At 37.3% G+C, this 12,894-nt stretch overlaps 1 protein-coding gene across 4 annotated transcripts in view; it reads right to left on the minus strand.

Annotated features, from left to right (window-relative positions):
- Positions 1–12,894, minus strand: part of LOC105452799 — a 119,140-nt gene that overhangs the window by 4,829 nt on the left and 101,417 nt on the right. Inside the window, exon 1 of one of the 4 annotated variants that reach the window (XM_011694256.1) lies at positions 146–239. The exons of the other annotated variants lie outside the window; for them this stretch is intronic. The gene's annotated coding sequence lies outside the window, so the exon portion shown is untranslated. Of the gene's footprint in view, positions 1–145; positions 240–12,894 lie in introns of those variants that run through there. 4 annotated transcript variants of the gene reach the window in all.

Consider the following 12,894-nt stretch of genomic DNA (forward strand, 5'->3'; position numbering starts at 1 on the left):
GGGGGGGAGAAAGGAGTGGAGCAGAGGAGAGGGAGAGAAAGAAAGATTAACTCAAACGTCCCTAACGGTACATGGAGACGGTAAAACACGCAAGCGGCTGTAGAAGGCAGGTTAGCGGTACGTAAATACGCGTTTACGCACTTACGTGTAACGCGCTCGCGCACTACGCCAATGATGGACGAGAGGTCTCTTTTTCTTTTCCCCTATCGTCTATCGTCATCGTCGTCTGCGGCTGACCCAGTTACACGGCAATGCTTCCGTCTTTCCATCGCTTCGTGTCGGAAGGGGAGAAAATATGCGTACCGTTATCACAGCGTTTTATAATCGTCTTCGTCGTCATCGTCGTCGTCAATAATGATGATGACAATGCACCGAATTGTTTCGCGAGTCAATGCGCGACTCGGTGAAATCGCGCTAGCGGTCGACATTGTCGATTATTATTACGATGGAAATTTTCTTCGTTCAATTTCTTGAAATTTTAAGACTTTCCTGACTTCTGGGCGTCTGAATTATTTTGAGAAAAGATTATTCCATTTACGTGTAAAAGAGTTAATGGGTTAGTGGCAGTCAGCAGACTAAAAAGAAGCACTTTTTTGCAATTTATTTTCAGAGATTTATTGATACTTTCAATTTAAAGAATTTTAATACATTATAAAGTAAGTTTTAAGGAATGTTTAGAAAAATTTTCATGTAAAAATATTCATTTTTTTGGGCATAACAGCCGATAGCGTTTTAAAGAAGGTGGCTTGCAGTGAGCAAGATTTCTCGGGAATGGATCATCTGTAAGTAAAAATACGGATGAATTTAGAAAATATATTAGTTTCACGGGTCGAAGGATTTATTTTCTTATATACTTTTTTTATTCTCAAAATAAACGCATTTTTTAAGGTAAAAATTGACTTTTCACTTCCAATGTCCGCTATTTTCTTTCTAATTAATTTTTTCCAAAATCCTTCGATCAGGGACTCGCGAAACTAATATATTTTCTAAATCCATCCGTATTTTTGCTTACAGATGATCCAGTCCCGAGAAACCTTGTTCACCGCAAGCCACCTTCTTTAAAACGTCGTCGGCTGTTATGCCCAAAAAAATGAATATTTTTACATGAAAATTTTTCTAAACATTCCATAAAACTTACTTTATAATGCATTAACATTTTTTAAATTAAAAGTATCAATAAATCATTGAAAAAATCGCAAAAAAGTGTTTCTTTTTAGCCTGCTGACTGCCACTAACCCCTTAATTAAACGATCAAAACCTGATGCATGTATTGACGTTAGGATTCAGAATAAAATATTGATATCGAATAACAAAGACATGAAAGTATCTTAATATCGAATTGTATTAATAATCTGGTTTCCGATAAATTTTCAAAGAATTTTTAAAGAATGTTTTAGACAAGTGCTTGAAACCGTCACTCTGCATGTACTTCCTAGCGATCGTAAGATCATTTCCGGTTTTCGACGAGAACACGTAACGTGCGCAACAGTCGGAACAGCGATCAGTTGCTCGATCCTCACTAATTCCCAATCTCCGATCGACCCTACACACTTTCGCGTGAAAATTGTTAATCCGCCGTTCTCTCTCTCTCCACTGAGATCAGCCGATAGCCACGGTCATTTATTTTCTTGTAGAAAGTCTTTCGCTTAATAGATTGCGCACACGCCATGCACCTTAAGAAAGCCGATTAGAATGCCGCGACAAGGCTCGAAAATTGATTTTCATTTTGTCAGCGTGACGAAACGAAATATATTTATCAAGACACATCTATTAGAATAGATTGTATTGTTAATTTGTAACATTTAATTTAAAATTTTCATAATTTACATCAAGTTTTCCGCTCTGTGTCATAGTCTCACACACACACACACACACACGCGCGCGCGCGCGATCGGGAATAACTGTTTCTAGGAATAACCGCATTTGAGTCATTCCGTACCCGGAAATGATCATCGAAAGCGAAAATTCGCCATGCTACTGGAAGATGTCGCGTTGAGTACCTCTCTGCGCGCCAAGCTGGCCGTCGCGTCCAAAGTGTCTAATTCTGTGGCCGCCGCACTTGTTGCTAAACTGATCGTTTGTGTCGGGGACTTTTCGATTCACCCTTTAAGAAAATCACGATACGACAAGGACAGTGAAAACGATTACAATCGTTTTTCGAAAGTAAAACATCAGTAAAATCGCTCCGCTTCTTAGAGCGATTTAACTATACGTAAACAACTTTTATACGCGCGAAATTTACATTCTTTATACTGTCCGTTGACTGCGAGTAAGTGAGAAATAAGTATCATAAAATACAGAAACTCTTAAACCCCGAATAAAATTTTACACCAAAGCAAAATATAAAGATTTTATATTTACGCGGAATTTTCCAAATGCAAGATTTTCTAGAGTCAAATATAAGTATCTCCCGCGTTTCGATCCTCGGAGAAACGAAAGGTCTCACCAAGACCAAGTGTTTCGCGTTTCGATCATTGATTTGTATATCATTTGTATGGTTTCGATTCGGCATTGTAGCCAATTTGATAAACAAAAAGATTTGTTCGAAAGTCAAACATTATATACTTACGTTGCAAAAATTCGAATATTGCGTGAAATTCATCATCAAGGCAGCCACAAATAATTAGTTGAATCGACGTTAGACTAAAGAGCATCGACGTTGACTGACATCGATTCGATTAATTATTTTTAGCTGGGATTTGATTCATCTTTGTAAAACATGGTGCGATAGCGAGAAAAAGTAGAGAAAAATTCGTTTAATTTTAATACAAAATCGTTAAAATAATCTCAACCGGCGAATCAAAATGGTAAATAATTTCACTGAATAGTGAATCTAGGAAAAAGTGAGCAAATTTTGTAGCATATATACGGTACGGGTGTGTGCGTGTGCGTGCGTGCGTGCATGCGTGCGTATGTGCGCGTAAATTTATAAATTAATTTATAATCAAGATTTTTAAGAGAATAATGTAACGAAATGTGTAGGCTTATTATAAATTCTTGCGTCTTGAGCTGCGAAAAAGATGTCACCCGAAACGATTTGTGAAAATGCTCAGATTAATCAAGATTTTATAATCTATCATGTGGTAGAGTAACGACACGCAAGTAGGAAAAATTTTGGATTAGATATCAGTCTGATGAGAAAGAGTGATAGAGTGATAGAGTGACAGAGAGAGAGAGAGAGAGAGAGAGAGAGAGAGAGAGAGGGGGAGGGAGGGGGAGGAAGAGAGAAAGAGAGAGAAAGGGGAGATGGAGGGAGAAGGACGTAGAGAAGAGAAGATGGGGAGACGCTGTACGCTGAGAAGCGATTTTACGGTCGAAGTGTACCTAGACTAACTTTCTCCGCGGGGGAAAAACCGTCATGGATACGCGTTACCTAACCTGATGCGTCAAGTCCGCCTTGCAGGCGCTGACTCCCCCTTCCTCCGGGATTCCTCCTCACCCTTTCCCTTCGCGATCATCGCCCTCCCAACTTTCCCTTCGCCCCGTGATTTAGTCATTTATTTACACACGCTACCACATTGTCGTTGTCCTGCCGACCTCGCGTGCATTCCTCTTCGTCATCAGTGTCCTTGTTAATCTCATTTTAATCCAAAACGTATCATCTTAATGCGATAGATGAATGTTGTATTTAATGTTAAAAATTAAATCTCCACAATTTAGCAATTTATTGGTAAAAGATAATGACATATGGAAAAAAAGTAAAAATTTAGAATCGAGAGCGGCGAAATATTGTCATTTGCTTACGAATATCCAAAGAATTTTGCTTCAATTAACAGACATAATAGGTAGAACTTTGTCTTGGAATTTTAATCAAATTACGTTAAATAGATTTTGATTGTAAAAAAGTTGTATCACATTGGTATATTTCTACAAAGCAACAAAATAAAAAAAATCAAATTGTCTAAGTAATTTTTTACAATTTATTGTTATAAATATCCAAATGTTATAAAACATAATTCGTACAGTTATAATGACCCACGATGTATAATAATGATATCGAACTGATGTCAAACTGTTAACTCCTCAAAGAACGATATCGTGAAAAAAATGTGATTCCCCGCGTTACATTTCATCAAGAAGCGCGTCATGTCACGCACTTGATATTATATCAATAGTCTTTGGCAATTAAACGAAGCTCGGAACTCGACTAAATTTAGATTCTTTTGTGCACGAGCCATCTTAATATTGGGACGATCGAAAGAGAACAAACAGATAGTAATCTTCTGACAAGGATACCGCTAAAGCTGAATTTGAGAAATATCTCGCATTCTCGTATTATTACTCACGTGTATTTATTAATATTACGAAACAATAGAAAAGATATATATTAGGCATACGTTAAATAACGGTATTACCATTAAAGTTTAACAAAACAAGTAAACGAAATGTGACATTGACATTGACTTATCTAATACCTATTCTCATAATTTGTGCATTGCGGAATCGAATTGTTTTAAAGCAATATCTCTATTAAGCAATATTCGTGATATAAATAATACTCCACTTGTCAAAAATTAATGGCGATTTAGTCACAACTGTTTGAAAGCGGCAACAATAGGGTGAACTACCCTCCTAAAATCACAATACGAGCTTCGATCGCTGCACAACCGTAAACGATGTTTCTCACTGCGGAACATGTTGCATCACTGTACCGATACTATATTTTCATCGCATCTTAATGCGATTGAAACTTGTATATATTTCCAAAAATTTATTTGTACAAATATTATTTTCCAGGATCGAGATCTTTTTGCAAAGAAAATACTTCGCAATTGTTGCATTTTTTAAAATAAATTATAACTTGAGTTTTTTAAGCGAACTTTGACTTCAAATTGTAGATTAAAGTTACCTTAATAGAATCTGTATTTACCGAAAATGATTTTTGCATGACTAAATATTATAAAATATCTAATCTACGATATTTCATATAAATGTGAATTAGACGTACGTCACATATAGATCTGGCTTCTCAAGTATTACAGAAATCGCGCGCACATGTATGTTTGTATAAACGTTTAATAATTCTTCCGCTACTTTCCATTGAGAAAACTCGACAATAATCGAGCTAATTTAAGAAAAGCGCGATGCAGCGAGAACGGAATGTCCCGCGTTCGCTGCACTTTTGCGTTCGGGGGACGCGCAAGTCAATAGCCATATTACGTATGCTTCGAATAACTCGGATAATCACGTAACGGTGTAGTAGTGTAGGGCGGTAGCTCATAATTCGTGAGCGTTATTCGAGCGTACCCCATCGTTCGGTCGACGTACGCTATCGATATTCCGCCGAAACGAGAGACGTCCAGCGTCGGTAGTGTTGGCAGGGTAGTGGTGGTAGGGTAGTGGCGGCGGGCGGCGGGCGGTGCCATATTGAACGAGAAAGTGAGCGGGGAAGAGAGAGAGAGAGAGAGGGGGAGGGGAGAGAGAGAGAGAGAGAGAGAGAATGATTTCGTGCGATACTACGCGCGGGAATGAACGAACGGCCATGACGACGGCCCGTTGCTCGATCCGTTCTCCGTCGGGGCCTTGGAAGGAATGCAATGGGTAAAAAGAAATCGTGCTCGACCGCGCGCTTATAAATAAATCTCGCGAACAGTGATCCGCGAGACGGCGAGAGTGCTGTTGACATGACGTTGGTGTCGCATCGCTCATTTCGAAAGAACTTCTCCGCCCCCCCCCCTCCCACCCTCTCTCTCTATCACTGCCTGATGCTGTATTAATATTGTGTTATTATCAAACTTTTGTTATTACCACATTAAATACTATAAAATTTGAGCTAGTGTCTAATTATTAATTAGAAAATAATGCGTGATGTACGGAAATTTATTTACAGAAAAAATGTTCAAAATTAAAATGCATTAAAAAATTAGCAATTTCGAACAATTTCAAACGTTTTCAATATCAATATTGAGTACCCATAATACAACAAATATTGTAAAGGCGTTTTATCTATTTGTTTGTATCATTAAAAGTCGTGAATAACTTTACTGCAAAGTATTAATTTTTTTTAAATATCTATCTCTACAAACAATTAAAAAATGCTTCTAAAAATGTCGAAAAATTACTATGTCTTCTTAATCTTTAATTAAATTTCTAGACATTCCGTATAAATCATATAATGAATACGTTCAAACATTGGCTGGCTTATGGGTTCATTAATTAGTGATTTCAAATGTGTCGTAAAGTGACTGCGAGCGTTCTCAATAGGCTTGAAAGTCATATGTCGCGAATATTCATAAAACTTTATCTACATATTGTCATATAGATCCATGTGTCGATTATTTCTTTCAAATAACTGCACCGATTTTGATTTCGAAAAGAAACATAGAGAAAATGTGCAGTAAATTTACGTGATGCGCAAAGACCGATACTTTTTTTTTATCATGTGTATCCTTCTTTCAAAACGTCAACGATATCATAATTTTCTTTTTATCAAGTCCAACATTTTATATTGACAGCTAATTTTATTATCGTGTAAAATTTTTATATTTTTATATTTTTTCTTTAAGAATTTACAAGAGAAAAGTTTATCATTTAAGTAATGTGATTAAATTTCAAAGATGTTTTATGCACAGAATTTATCGTGTTTAATTGTAAGCAGTACAAAAATTACTTGCTCTTCATGAATGATTATGTTAAATGTAAATACATTGCATACATCGAGACAATATGGAGGCTTGTTAAGTAAATATTATATTCGTTTGAGTAACAATTTACTCATTTGAAAAATTAAATCAATGACTTAATTAAAAGATATACACGGTCATATCTCTGTCTTTACACCTGTACGTCCTATTTATTTCACATATTATGGATGCTGCATTTAATTTTGTGGTTTCCAAAAAGTTTACTCTAATTACACCCAAGAACATATTCATTTGTAGTCACAAACGATAAAAGAACAAAATCTTTTCAGCGTACTATGATGCGACATACACATATGGTCGCAACACTTTCGCAGCTGTAATATCTTGTAAAGTTTGTAAGACGAACATATAAATAAGAACTAACTCTTCTGGAAATAAACATAAAGCGTATTGTTACGATCAGCATCCGAGGTGACATTTACTTATGATATTTCCCCCAATGTTGTGCCAAGCTTTTCTTTTGCGGAAATGCGAGCAATCGATCGGTTGCATCATGATAAGAATTTCATTGTCATTTTACGCGGGTAACGAAGCTTCTACGGAATAGAATGGCGTGTCTTTCGACTCGCGGGGAGGGCGAAGAAGCGTAAAGAGTAACCGGGAAAGGAACGGAAAATCGTAGCAACTCGCGAAACGAACGGTACTGCGTCCTACATGGAAACGAGTTTGCTTACGACATAAGAAGTTTTATGTCGTTTTCCGGAATTTTCAAACCTGCTCAAGTTCTTGCTAAAATAATCATCTGATCAGAATTGACTAAATCATCAACATGCTTCGGAGAGAGAAGGGGGAGGAGAGGAATTGATTGGATTTGGATGCATTTGATTTCCTGATATTCGCAGATTCAATCCAAAATTCATTTCATTTAATTGAAAGTTGTAAAAATTTGTCTCGATTATTGCGGAGTGTATGTATCAATAATATCAATTTTTTCCTTATGATTTAATTAATTATTTAACGACATTTTGTATAAGTAGTGGTTTATAGTTGGTGGCCCCGCCTCTTTGCGAAAAAATAATGATACCGAAGAACATTCCGTTATTCTACCGATTTAGAGAGCGTGCACATGTTCCTCGTCGAGATTATGTAGAGTTGTGCGACTAAATAGGCCGTGACTATTCGGACGACTTTCTCTCGCAGTTGCAATAAGCGAAGATATCGATGCGCTAGAAAAAAAATCATATTTGGAACGAGGCTGCGGAATCGCCGAGTTTAGATAACTTGACAAAAGAAATAACACTCCAAAGTCTCGTGAATAATCATCGAAACTGCACTTTCATGTCGTCACGTACATACATGCGCGCGATATTAAAGCAAAAGCAATTGCGGAAATAAAAACATTAAATGTAAGTATAATGATTTCGTAATAACCGCATGTGTATCGAAATGACAATATATCAAATATATATATATATATATATATATATATATATATATATATATATGCCAATAGTTACAAACACTTTTTTTCACGTGATAAATATATAAATAGTAAATAAGTAAAACTATAAGTAAAAAATAGAAAAGAATTTTTATATAGAGCGAATTTTACATCGATTGTATAGAATTTCTTTTCACGCGATCCATACAATATATTTTGAGTTAACAAGAATTTCTCTTTCCCGCTTATTTTCCCTGCCACACTCGTGATATATCCTATTCCGAGAAGAGAATGCAACTTTTCCCTGTTCTCTCAAAGGAGTATGCCAAATTGGGAAAATTTTGTGGTACAAAAGCAATCGTCATAAAACTTGACACAGACGTGTCAAGTTAAGCTACAGTATGAAATAAAGTATAAAGAAATCTAACCAAAATCGAATAGCTGAATAAGTGGATCCTGGTCAAAAATCAGAAAATGGGTCTGGTGGGTCGTGTAGCAGCAGTACCCATTTGCCTTAATTTTGCGAAACATCGAAATTAACTCGACAATAAGAGTAATTACGAAAGTTTTACGATATAGTACCTATAGTTAGTGATCAAGTATTTGATTTTATAATACATAGACCGCGCTATTATGGTCTTTTGTTGCAATATTTTATAACGCACTTCTACAAGCTAACAATAAGTGTTATCGCACGATAACGGGAAAAAGTAAATTTTGTTAAGTATTTTATATAGAGAAAAAAATTTATGTGAATGTGTAATTTAATAGAAATATAGAGAAATTATATGACATAATTATTTACAATAGCTTCGTATAAAATATAAAAATATATAAAATAAATACGCAACGGAGAAAGTGCAATAGAGAAATATTTGTTAACATTATTAATGTGATATGTGATACCGAGTTCAAATCGCAGTTTAAACGCGCGCATATCAATAAGGATATCGCTTATCAGTTGCTTGGAAACATTCGGAAATGAAAATATGGATTCGTGGAGCTTAATTATCCTCTTGTAAATAATAGCTTTCTTCTCCCTAAGAATAACGAAGATCGCGCAACAGGTTAGAGAATTTAACGAAAGCGGAAATCCACTCGGATTCACTGTGGCGCGGAATGTGCGTGTGCTATTGCGTCGTCGCGAGCAGGTTCGGTAACATCGAGAAGGCGTGAAAGCAGCATGGAGCGTGAAGCGTGGAACGTCGATCGTCAGTCGAATCGTCATCGTCGCCAACGTCAACATCGACGTTGACGGCGACCGCGACGTCGCCGTCGACATTATGCTCGCAACACTTTCTCTGAATCACTGATTTCACGCATCGTACTTTGCACCGTATTATCTGTAAGCAATTCACACGACAGAAACGGTTATAGCGCAAATAATTTGCCAAGTGCGCGGCGTCGTTACTCAGCCAAATCATCGATTTATAAAAGATAAAAGATCCTGGCGAGCATGTAAATACGTAAAGGGTAACTGCAACTCTGTGTTCCAGATTATTTAGATTGAAACGTTATACAATTTACTTTCTTTCATCATACATTCAAACTTTCGCCTTCTGGTTTTTTTTCTTTTTTATATTTCTTTCTCATTTAAAAAGAAATAAGTCGTATCAAATATATGGCTATGTAGATTTAAGATCAAACATGTCGAATTCTTAATTATTTTCTAAAAACTACTCTAATATGAGGTGCAGTTAACAATTATAATTGTCAACACACTTATGAATCAAATCGACGGAGATATTACGTTTCAATGTTTGAAAATGATGTGCTATAGATCCGCACACCATTCAAATGCATGAATATGCAGTAAAAATGCAAAATCATCCATATTTATTTCGGAGCGAGAGATGAGAGCGCGCGCGATGGATGGAGAATCGCTGGTGCTTTTAAGCTCTTAATTGATTAATTACGAGTGATACATCGCGCAATTATCTAGTACATATTAATAAAATGTATTTCTTTTAAAAGAGAAATTGATTCAATAGAGAGCTTACTCTAAGATACTAATAAAATAAAATGTTTTTCGCGCTTATGACATATTTCAGTTTTTTGTAAAGTTACACAATCTATTCTGCGCATATACATTTATATAATACTCTTGTCTTATATGTACTTATATGTACTATTAGTAATTTGTAATCAGTAAAATTTCTCTTTCGTAGTGATACATTAGAAAGGCTCAATATGATATAATCATTCTTTCAATGTTGCAGATCGTAGAATTACTAGAACTGACCACGATGTATACACTGTATAGTAACAGCCCAATAGAAATATCAGAACGCATGTTTGTCGATTCTTTTGACCAATCGAAAACTCTGATTATCCGGAACAATTCTCTCGTGACCTTCCGCGAAATGCGTTGGCGCGCGTGCTACGCAGTGTCGCAACGGCCTCGAATTTCGCGACGGCACATTAAGGATCATACGTTTACTTTGTTGCCCGCAGCTCACCGCGCGCCATAAAGCCACATCGATACACGGCAATCACGCTAAGAGCAGATGTTATCCCTCCCCCGATGCACGTCTTCTCTGCCGACTAGTGACTAGAGCACGGAGATTCAACGATGGTGGGGACGAATCGGCTCGTGTCGTCGATACTCGACTATCCCCGCCATCATCCCGTCACTCCCACCATTCAACTTCACTCGGTGAGGAGTGGGGCCTGGAGACGCTTCGGTTTCGACTTCAGCAGCTTCAGGCTTCAACCTTCAGCTTCAGCTTCGGCTTTGGCTTAGGCTTTGATTTCGCACGCCAGGACGTTCGCGTGCTTGTACGCACGCTGTCACATTTAGCGATGGGATTGAAACTGATTGTGAGCCAATACTTGCTCGCGATCGTTGAGCGAGTTGCCTTTGCTCATCGCTTACCTATTGTTGTAAATATTTCCGTAAGCCAGAGCGTACGAGGCGAAAACGTATCATGTATCTATGATGCGTACTTGCGTGCGACATCAAGAGTAGCCTTGTATTTTAAAAGTATTCGTAACGTTTAATATCATGAGACACGGTCGTGTCTCGGCGCTAAAGAGGTGTGCGCCAGACCGGACCATGTCTCTTTACGTATATCTCTTCCGCGCTTCTCTCGAGCAACTTAATATGTACAGATACATGATCTTCACTCGTCTCAAAGGATAAACGTTTCCCAAAATATTTGAAGGTATCGTTCCAAAGTTCCTGCTGTAGCATTTAAAAGCTTTGAATTCTTAATATTATGTCGATGTTTATCAACGAATTTCATTGTGTCTTCCTATATCTAAATGCACAAGAAAATGCAAAATATATACGTGCAAATGCTACGCGTTAGTAATTAATAATGTAATATATATGATATCAGTGCATTTAGTCTTATTCGACTTGATTTTTCATAACTTGCTTGTCCTGCTACTCGACCACTTCCTGCATTTGTGGCATTGTCACAATATTACAAATATACACAGGCATGCGAATTATCGTAGTGACACTCGCTATGGCAGCTCGCTGGTGCTACCATAAAAAAAACGACGATTACATGCCTGAAACATCTGTACAAGGAACAGCGTTAATGATTATATCTGAAATTCCAGCGGCACCAATGCGTGGCGTTTCGGCTATCGCTCGCACAAAGGTAATCGCGCCTCCATCGCTCGCTCAAGTCTCGTGCTACACACTCTCGTGTAGGCGTGTGCACGCCGCATGTGTGTGTCGAAAGTCAAGAATCGTCGAGTCGCGCAGTGTGAGACGATTGTGAGGAAAGAGGGGAGAGGGGACGGAAGAGACGAAGGGAGGGACGGGGAGAGAGAGACAGAGAGAGAGAGAGAGAGAGAGAGAGAGAGAGAGAGAAGCACCGGTGTACAAGAGCGAGAGTGCATCGACGATAAAGGGTGAGATGTGTTTGTAACACATTAGTGTAGGTAGATAGTAGGCTTGTGACGTCACGCATTCCACCAGCTGGTCGGGAGACGCCGGCGTCGCTTGTCGTTTGCCTTGTTGCCATGCCCGTCTTTCTTCGACGACGTAAAACACCGAGAGACGTAGGGGAAAAGCAAAACGAAATTTCAGGGAACATTTTAGGATAAGCTCCTGAGATCCTTGTACTATCCAGTAATACAAAACGGGATGCTCTACAGTTTCCCCATCGATGATATCTTGTAGATCGTAATAGAGAAAGGATTGTAAGTTAGGTACAAGAGAGTTGTGTACGATAAAGTGCTTAGATGCTCATAGATTTTTGTGAAATCAAAGTCAAATATTTTTTTCGAAACATGAGACTTTTTTTTAAGAACATATAATTTATATATTTTGTTTATATATAATTTTTAACCGAGATATGTTTGTTGTATTTTGATTAGTTACTAATATTATACTAATACTAATAGATTTTCTAGTCAGTAAGCGATTATGGAATTTACATTAAACATATCATTAGTATTATATTAACTTGTGTAACCAAGTAGACTCAGTTTAGTAGGTAAAGGTCTGACAGCGCGCCGAGGAGAAAAATGGGTCAATAATATACAAAGCCAAATAAAGAAAACGAAAATTAGCTAAGTATGAAACACATGTAATTCCTTTTTGATAAGCTATTAATCTCGAAGCTGTAATTCTGTCTGGCACTTAGTGAGTAAAAATGTGCTGCGGAAGCCGAGTAGTTTATTATCGACCTGTTTTTTCAATTTTACGGAATTAACTAACTCTGGTTAACGACTACCTATTTTTTTCTAGGTCATAGTCATTTAGCAGCTATAGATAACGCAGGTCGAGAAACAAAGATTGGTTAATCGTTGGCAGTTGAGTCTTATCGACATTGTTCGAATTTTAAATCATTTATCCAAGTTCATTGAAGCTCTATTTTAATCCTAAACATATTGTATAGTCCACATATG

Source organism: Wasmannia auropunctata, unplaced genomic scaffold, assembly GCF_000956235.1.
Source record: "Wasmannia auropunctata unplaced genomic scaffold, wasmannia.A_1.0 LD336106.1, whole genome shotgun sequence".
In the NCBI taxonomy this organism is placed as follows: Eukaryota; Metazoa; Arthropoda; class Insecta; order Hymenoptera; family Formicidae; genus Wasmannia; species Wasmannia auropunctata.